Here is an 8,909-nt window from a genome sequence, read left to right on the forward strand (position 1 = left end):
GGGGTCGACCTTAACATCTGTGAGCCATGTTGTGATTTAATTAAGATACACTTGATTTGGTCCACAACCACTTCCAAATTTTAATTAAATTGGGTATATATTACTCTGAATTATTTTACAAGAACCCATGTATTTGATAAGAAATGTAATTATCTGTGTTTGAAATGCTATAGTTTTATACTTTGAAATCCTGATTTTAAAATAGAAGTCATTTAAAGTCAACTCTTGCTTAAATAAGCCTGAATGAGGCCATTTCTGATTTTAATTTTAATGAATCTTCCATCATTGGAAAATATTCATCGTTCATTTGTTCAATGGACATGGAGGTTCTGTTAAGTGGCAGGCACTGTGACAGTCACCAGGGTAGAAGCTCAGATCTGCAGACTCCTAAGAAAAAAATTGTCTTGTTGAGTTAGCTGACCACTTGAGTGTGTGGGGGGTTTCTTTTTATTATTCATTTACACATTCAACTCCACTGGTTTCCAGAGAAAGATTTGAATAAAGGGTTTCTCGGCTGTCTCACTCAGGAGGAGAGACATCTCGTTTCCATTCTTTGTTGTTATTACTTTTTGGAGTGGAGACTCCAAGGGGAGGCTTGGCAGGTTGCGTGTGGAAGGCGTGTTGTGCACGTGCGGTGTCTCCCTGGGTGCATTCTGGAGATGAGAATGGGAGGCAATAATTAGGGTTGGATCCTAGGGCAGGATCAAATCTGCAAGAACTGGGGGTCTTGCAGGGAAAGGAAGGTGTCCCCATCTCTCCGTGCACTGCAGAGGGCCATCTGCCAGCCAGGAAGAGAGCCCTCTCCAGACCCCTGCTCTGCTGGCACTCCTATCCGGACCTTCAGCCTCCAGAGCTATGGGAAAACCAATTTCTGTGGTCCCCAGCCTATGGTATTTTGTTCTAGCAATTGAGCTGACACAGATGGTGCAACTGGGTCTAACCTTGCAGCACAGGTGAGTGTCACCTGTGCCTGCTACTTACTACACCCTTGTGCTGTGGCCCTGGATGGTGGGTAGCTCTGTCTCCATAGCAGTTTTGTCCTCATTTGTGACGGCTCCAGGAAGTCAGCCCCTTGCTCCTGGGAAGAGCTTGCATTTTATCATCAGGTGTGTGGCATAGCCTTTGACTGTGGAGCACAGCCAATTGGCCTGTCCTTGGATTGACTCATGACCTTGACCCATTACCACTGCATCTTGACTGATTGAACTTCTCAGCCTAGACCCCTGTGATTTACAACCTTGAGCTCTCCACGGAAAGATAAATGCAGGGTTTGGCTTCCCAGGTCCTAGGGCTTGCTTCCATTCTGCCAGGGGAAAATTTTCCATTAAAAGTGGTATTAATCCTTTCCCTTTTTTGTGTCCCATTGAGTCTCATATGTCAACAGATTTTAGAACATTAAAAAAAAACTCAGGTTCAGCTTAATATTTTATGTGACTTTTACACTGCGGAGCCGTGTCCAGCCTAAAAGTGTGATTCCCGTCTCTCCCTCTGAGCCCTTCCTCTGCTCCTCTTTGATGCACTAAAAATGCTTTCTGTGGATCAATGGAGAGTGCCAGGCCTCCAGACACAGAGCCGTGACAGAAAATCAATGTGTGGTGTGGACAGTTGAGGAGAACCTTAAATAATGTCTTAAAAAAGAGTCTGTACTCCTCAGGCCCCTCCCGGTGCCCGTGGAGACAGCTTGCAGAGGTCACACCTGAGCATGCCCGGTCCTTCTCTGTGTGCAGAGCTTCAGTGAAGCCAGCACATGGAAATGACAGCATTTGGCGTCACAGATTATTCTAGCACTCTCTTCCCCTCTCTCATCCCTTTTGCAAGAATGTTTAAAAAAGACTTAATCCGGCACTCGATGAAGACATGCTGAGAGACCTACTATGTGCATCTTAGTTTCTTTCTGAAAGGAACGCTTAGGAACTTTTGCTTGCCAGCATCACTTGGTGGCAAACAAAGACAATGGGAGCATCCCCCGGTGAGGACCGTTTACTAGCTTCTTGTTACAACATAATGCATGACGATATCGCCTTCTGTGAAAGGCTCTATTGTGGGGCTACAAGCCAAATATGTGCAGTTCCCTAGATCCTCTAAGATGCATGTGTCACCATGATGTTGGTTTTTACCAGGCACCTCTGAGTCCTGTTGCCAGCTTTGGACTTCTCTTGGTGGGGTGCTCTTTGGGGAAGACACCGTACGGCTTCTCTGGAACAAAATACACGATAAAGAATATTTTTGGAATGAGAGAGAGATGAGCAGGTCTTGGAGGGCATGGTTTTCGTGATCATTTATGTAGCTGTATTTGTTAAAACCATGACACCAGTATCACCACCAGCAACTGTAAGACAGGGCATTAATGTGATGCGGACGCCCAATGACTGATTCCCTGTGCTTGACAGCTGTTGAACGGTGGTGTCAGCTGCCTTTGGTGGGCAGTAGTGTGTCACCACTTTTCAGTGCCTATTTAGAAGGTGACAGAGGAGTGGGTGAGCAGAGCTGGGCAGAGGCATGAACATCTGCCACAGGTAGAAGGAAGGGTAGGTGACAAGGAGACAGGGCCATGGGAAAAGGTCCCTTGTTGTTAGAAGTCATGGACAAGAGCCACGTGCTGTGAAGAAATATTTACCCAGGTGAAAACCAGTCCTCATCAGCAAACCCTCCTGGCTTACAGCAATTCAGGGAAAGAAGAACCTCAGGTCATGCAGGACACTAGGCCAGTTCCAGGACACCACAGCCTGATTTACCCTTCAGAGCTGCGCTGATCAGCATGGCTTCCGAGCACCTGAGGTGCGGCCGGTGGGAATTATGTAGACTACTGGCTGGATTTCAAAGACTTAGTAAGAAAAAAATACCAAACATGTCAATAACTTTAAAAAGTTGATTGTATGTTGGAATGATAACATTTTAGATACATTGAATTAATAAAGTACATCATTAATACAAATTCCACCAGTTTCTCTTTTTAAAATATGGGTCCTAGAAAAGCTAAATAATATATATGTATATTTCATATTATATCTCCATTGGGATTGTTCTAGAGTTATAGAAGTAGAATAAGAGGAGTCTCTCTTACGCATGATCATACTTTAAAACACTTTAAGTTTTCTACTTTTAAAGATAAATAACCTCAAAGTACTTTTAAAGATAAATAACCAATTCCTCAAAGTACTCTTCAGATGACTTGGTTTCAGTGGACTCACCAAGTAGGTCACACAGTGGATCCCATTTGTCAATGTCTCTCTTCCTGGAAATGTGATACTGGATGGTGGAATGGCCCAGTGAGGAAGGGGGCCAAGGGGGGCAGACAGTAGACAGTCTGGAATTCACATGATGCAGCCCGAGGTTGCTACCTGCCTGCCACTGAGGGTTCAGAAGTTCTCCAAGACCACTTCACTTGTGAGGTGGGTGAGGAACTGCCCTGGATTCCACCTTCCAGCACCTTTTAGCCATAAGAAGGCTCTTGGTGGTGGTGGGGTGGGGGATGGAATCAGGAATCCCTGCCCCCTTCCTCACACCTTCCTCCCTCCCTCTGGGGTCCTCCTCTTCCCTTGTTCTCACAGTGCTGTGACTCATAGGTGGGATGGGCCTCTCTCCTACCTGCTCTTCTTGGGACAGTTGACTGGGGTGAAGCTTTGCCTTGGTTATAAGACCAAGATTTTCATTCCTGACAACAAACTTTTGGAACTTGAAGTTAAAGTGCCTCCAAATTGTGCAAGGTGGTTCCATCTTCTCTGCTCTCTGGGCGTCCGATTGTATAACAGTCTTACTCAAGCAATCTACCCACCTGGACTCTCGATAAGCCAAGCTTGTTCTTCCGGAGACTTCGGTGGGTTTTAGAAGTAGGGACGATCTGGCCTGTCAAATGGTTCAGAGCCCCTGTGCTTGTCTCCTCGAGGGGGCTGGGAGGAGGGCCTGGGGCAGGAGTACATTAGCCCCAGCCCCCTCACAACTCCCTCCAACACCCTCTGCTTGGACTGAGTCCTAGGAAGAGAGGAAAAGGTGACAGCTGGCTATCAAGGAGGCCAACCCATGCAGTCTGCTACAGGGCAGTCCTGGAGCCCTGCGCGCTGGGGTATCTGTTTAACCCTGGGAATTATTTACCAAAGTTTGGCTACAAAACTGAAAAGTTTCATTTGGCCAACTGAAAGTTAAAAAAAAAAAAGTTTGTGTCTTCATCACTTTAGGAAGATAACACTAAACTCTTCTAGCCTTTGTTTAGAGATAAACCTCCAAATCTGCTTGACCCGTGCTTTTCATGATACCCCAAGCAAATGACATTCTAATGCTTTATGAGTCATCAAACTCTGATAAATAGCCTGCTGGTTTAGTTCCCACACCTGAGTGTCTGCAAGGTACTTCTATTTGGAGAACCACTTTGGGGTTCCTCCTCCCTTTTGCCTTCTTCCTCCCCGGGGCCAGAGTGTTTGGGATGCAGGCTCCCTGGAGGGTGCTTCTCGCCTGGCGGCTGACACCTTAACACACCACGCATGCAGGCATGTTGCAGAAGGCCTTAAGAGGCCTCTTGGTGAAAGGTGCTTTGTAAAAAATAATGCTACATAAGTGGAAGATCATTATTACTAGATTAGCTTCTCTCTCCCAGACTAATTATTTCAGTCTTCCAGGATGAACTGCATTTGCCATCTGCTGGCCCAATTACCTAAGTGATTCAAGCTCCTTTAAGCCTGGCCACACTCCCCCTGCTTCTTCCCAGCTCTCATCTTAGAGTGTGGGCAGAATTCAGAGCCCCACGTTCAGATCCTTGTCAGAGCCACTGAGCTTTACCATGCGTGGCAGCGCTCTGCAGAGGAGCCCTGTGGCCCCGGTTACCTTGAACTTGAAGGCAGAAGCAGGCTTGCTTCAGTTTTCTAATTTAGCACTGGACTTATTTTCATTATGGACTATTTTGTTCTGTATCATCTCTCTCTTAAAACTTTACATGGAGTCTTTAAAAAAAAATCAAAGAAAGCTGTACTATGTAGCTGGTTTCCTTTACATTTTTTATCAACTGAGTGGAAGATGAACAATTTCAGGTTTCTTGGCCATACTGTGTAAAAAATTAACTGTAAGGAACTTAGTTGAGGATGACCTCTTTCACATCTGACCTCTTTTTGCTTCTGCAAGTTTTGCATGTTATTTGCCTAACTAGTCTTTAAAATAGTTTTATTTCCAAATTAGTCCTCTAACAGGAATTTTAATTGGTATTCTAAATTCCCAGGAGTTGCTTGATTCTCTGGTTTGTAGTATTTGTATTATTTAAATGAATCTGGGTAAGGCTGAAATTGGACACTGAAGCCAAGAATCGTGGTGTGACCACAGGAATTCCCACTGTTGATGTATGGAGGAAGCAGACCCAAGTGGGCACCAAGTGCTTCCGCGTTGGGTTTTCAATTAACTCATTTTGGATATTGCTGTAGCTGGGGCCTCTCCTTGCTGTTGTTTCTTTACTCTGCCTTTCTGATTAATATGAAACAGGGATTCAATTAATGTCAGTAAATATACCTGAAGACTCCATTCTATATTCCAGTAATAAATAGGCTTAGTAAATAGTGGATGATACAAAAAAAAAATCCCATTTCATGTTCTATTCCCATAGTCAAATAACAGTGGGAACCTAAAATTCAATTTCATGATTGTTTGGTGAATTATTGCCCAAACAGTAATTATAGCAGCAAATCTGAGAATGAAGAGATCACTTTTTCTTGTTGGCGGGGTGGGGAGGGGTACTGGGAATTGAACTCAGGGGCATTTGACCACTGAGCCACATCCCCAGCCCTATTTTGTATTTTATTTAGAGACAGGGTCTCACTGAGTTGCTTAGCACCTCACTTTTACTGAGGCTGGCTTTGAACTCACATCCTCCTGTCTCAGCCTCCTCAGCCACTGGGATTATAGGAGTGTGCCATTGTACTTGGTAAGATCACTTCTAAAAAATTAGTTTTTCAAAGTAATAGTGTATTTTTTATCATTCTTTATGTCACAGACATATGTACTCATTATAAACAGTATGTAAAAATTCTAAGAAGGATGAACCAAAACTTACCTATAATCTCTGGATACAGTTAACTGCTATTCATTACCCTAGATTAGGTAGAGAGAAGTGATGGGAGGAGAGGGGAGGGGTTGGGGAGATAGGAAGGATAGTAGAATGAAACAGACATTATTATTACTGTGTATATATATGTGAATGCATGATCAATGTGATTCTGTAACCTGTACACTCAGAAAAATGAGATATTATATCCCATCTGATTCAAATGTATGGAATGTCAAGGTCATTGTACTGTCATGTGTAACTAATTAAAACAAACAAACAAAAAAAAGAGTTAACTGCCAATAGCATTTTGCAACACAGTTTTGTCATAGTCCATTTTCTGTTGCTATAGACATGGATAAGGGGCAGCAAGAACAACACAGACAGCCCACCGCAAACTAGATCCACAACATGGTAACATTTTAACCAGATGAGATTCTACTTTACATACTGTCTCAGGTCTCTCTGGAGTGTGTATGTGAAATCCTTACAAACTTTCCTAATAACAAGTTATCTGTTTCCTCTTTTTTTTTTTTAGAAAAGTTCCTCACTCAACATCCTGTTAGCTGTTTCTCTGTTTTAACTAGTTCTCATGATTGAGCACAACCTGATGTAAGACGGGTGCTTGTTTGTTTCTCTGACAAGCTCTAGGAGGAGGCAAGAGCTTCATATAGAAGCATAGGATAGACGACTTTTTAAAACTGTTTTCTCCAAAGATTATTATATCTCACAGAGCAGTACATGCTTTTATAAAAAATTTATTTATTCTAATTAGTTATACATGACAGTAGCATGCACTTTGACACATCATACATAATGGAGTTTAACTTCTCATTCTCTGGTTGTACATGATGTAGAGTCACACTGGTCATGTAGTCATATATGCACATAGGGTAATAATGTCTGATTTATTCGATTATTCTTCCTACCCCCCCTTCCCTTTCCCCTTCCCCTTCCTCTGTCTAATCCAAAGTAACTCTATTCTTCCCTAGCCCCCACCTTATTGTGAGTTAGCATTTGCAAGTCAGAGAAAATATTAAGCCTTTAGTTCTTTGGGATTGGCTTATTTCACTTAGCATGATATTCTCCAACTCCATCCATTTACTGGCAAATGCCATAATTTCCCCCCCCCCCCCATGGTCACCACCAATTTTTAGATTCATTCTTCTTCTTACAATGTATTCCTTATTTCTGTATTCAAATTCTTTTTTTGTTCTAATTAGTTACACATGACAGCAGAATGCATTTTAACTCACTGTATACAAATGGAGCACAGCTGCTCATTTCTCTGACTGTACACGATGCAGAGTCACATGGTTTGTGCAAACATATGTATGTGCATAGGGTAATAATGTCCATCTCATCCCCCCATTCTACCTACCCCCACACCCTCTCCCCTCAGCCCATTCCAAAGTTCCTCAATTCTTCCCCAGCCCCTCCACGCTTATTGTAAATTAGCATGCACACATCAGAGAAAATGTTCAGCCTTTGGTTCTTTGGGTGTGGCTTATTTTTCTTAGCATGATATTCTCCAGCTCCATTCATTTAACAGCAAATGCCATAATTCCATTTTTTTAAGGCTGAGTAATATTCCATTGTATGTATATACCACATTTTCTTTATCCATTCATCTGTTGAAGGGCACCTAGGTTGGTTCCATAGTTTAGCTATTGTGAATTGAGCTGCTATAAACATTGATGTGGCTGCATCACTATAGTATGATGATTTAAAATCCTTTTAATATAAACCAAGGAGTGAAATAACTGGGTCAATTGATAGTTCATTCTAAGTTTTCTGAGGAATCTCTATGCCAGAGCAGAAAATGTTGAACAAAGTCAAGGTGTGATTTTGAAGGAGAGATTTAAACTGGGTTTATTCTAATAATTTAAGTCAGTTATCATTGTCTGTCCCCTGCCTGTAGCCATCCAGTGTGCTCTGAGCCTGAGGGTAGGTGGGGGGCTCAAGGGCAGCCTCAGGAGTGAAAACAAGGTTTGAGAAGGGTATGACTCAGCTGTCAGGGACAATGGGATCCTAGCAGCAGAAAACCTGGGACGAGGTTGAGGAGACAAAGGCACAGAGTCCAGCCTCACTCCTGGACGGTGGGGTCCAAGCCGCCGCCTGGCTCCGTTTTCTCCAGTGGCACTGCTTTTATCCCTGCAGTCACAGGTCGGCAGAGGCCACTGCCTGGAAGCTTGGTGGGCGCATCAGCATTAGGACTCTTCTCTGAGGAAGCAGACCTCCAACCTGCCAGGCACCTTGTGGTGTGTGCTAGATGGGAGACAAATGCACTCTTTCTGGGCACAAGGAAACTCCACTGAGTTCTCTGGGATCTTTTATGGAAAAGGGCCAAAATAAATATTTTTTCCTTCTTAAATCTTCCATCCTTGGGCTGTTTCCACCAATGGATTTCAGGATGGGGTCCCTGCTATGCAGCTGCTATGGTTTAGATAAGAGGCATCCCCCAAAAGTCATGTGAAACAATGCAAGAACTCTCAGATTCAGAGGTGAAACAGTTACATTATGAGAGTCGTAAACTAGCTGGCGGATTAATCCATTGTTGTGGATTAGCTGTAGGCAGAGGATGTGGATAGGAGAGGTGGGTCACTGGGGTGAGACTCAGAGGGTTTTCTTTTGTCCACAGTGAGCAGTGCTCTCTCTGCTTCCTCATGCCATGTCCTGGTCTGCTTCCTCCTCCAAGCCCTTCTGCCATGATGCTCTGTCTCACCTTGGGCCCAGAGCTATGGAGTTGGCTGACTGTGGACTAAAAAGTAAACTTCCTCCCCTGCATGGTTCTCCTGAGGTCACTGGTCACAGTGACGAATAAGCTGATTATAAAAACCAGCAGCTTTGAAAGCAGCAAATTCCCCACAATGACTGAAGCTCCTCA

The 8,909-nt window shown here is 43.7% G+C and overlaps 1 long non-coding RNA gene across 1 annotated transcript; it reads right to left on the minus strand.

Annotated features, from left to right (window-relative positions):
- Positions 1-252: 252 nt before the first annotated feature.
- On the minus strand, positions 253-6,914 carry LOC124083623 (uncharacterized). Its single transcript, XR_009225510.1, has 2 exons — positions 2,125-6,914; positions 253-1,303 (listed from the first exon to the last, which is right to left on the minus strand). It is a non-coding gene; the product is annotated as an uncharacterized LOC124083623 (long non-coding RNA).
- Positions 6,915-8,909: the final 1,995 nt, after the last annotated feature.

The sequence above is a fragment of the Marmota monax genome, unplaced genomic scaffold (genome assembly GCF_021218885.2).
Source record: "Marmota monax isolate L192 unplaced genomic scaffold, Marmota_monax_Labrador192_F-V1.1 WCK01_AAM20220418_F8-fsc00082, whole genome shotgun sequence".
NCBI classification, from domain to species: domain Eukaryota; kingdom Metazoa; phylum Chordata; class Mammalia; order Rodentia; family Sciuridae; genus Marmota; species Marmota monax.